This window comes from Seriola lalandi, unplaced genomic scaffold (assembly GCF_002814215.2).
Source record: "Seriola lalandi dorsalis isolate HSWRI2012SDOR001 ecotype SW California unplaced genomic scaffold, Sedor1 jcf7180002032446, whole genome shotgun sequence".
Lineage (NCBI taxonomy): Eukaryota > Metazoa > Chordata > Actinopteri > Carangiformes > Carangidae > Seriola > Seriola lalandi.
The window spans coordinates 1-303 of NW_019503089.1; the positions used below are offsets into that span (position 1 = coordinate 1).

At 42.2% G+C, this 303-nt stretch overlaps 1 non-coding gene across 1 annotated transcript; it reads left to right on the plus strand.

The window, feature by feature from the left end:
- Positions 1 to 31: 31 nt before the first annotated feature.
- Positions 32 to 120, plus strand: trnay-gua (transfer RNA tyrosine (anticodon GUA)). Its single transcript is given in 2 exon segments — positions 32 to 68; positions 85 to 120. It is a non-coding gene; the product is annotated as a tRNA-Tyr (tRNA).
- Positions 121 to 303: the final 183 nt, after the last annotated feature.

Below are 303 nucleotides of genomic sequence, written 5' to 3' on the forward strand. Positions count from 1 at the left end.
GAAAAAAGGAACAATTCAATGTTGCACTGCTCCTTCGATAGCTCAGCTGGTAGAGTGGAGGACTGTAGGTTCAAAGTAGCAGTTATCCTTAGGTCGCTGGTTCAACTCCGGCTCGAAGGATGTGATTTTCGTTTGGGTCATTTGGAACTCTTCAGATCACATGGATATGTAGAAAGTCGTAGTCAGAGATGTAGGGTTCAACCGAAAAAGAGTCTCCACGTTCTGACATGAGCAACTCCCTGTAATTTAAATGTAAAGATGAATGTAAACACAATGGTTTTCAGAGCCATCCATTTGGTTTCA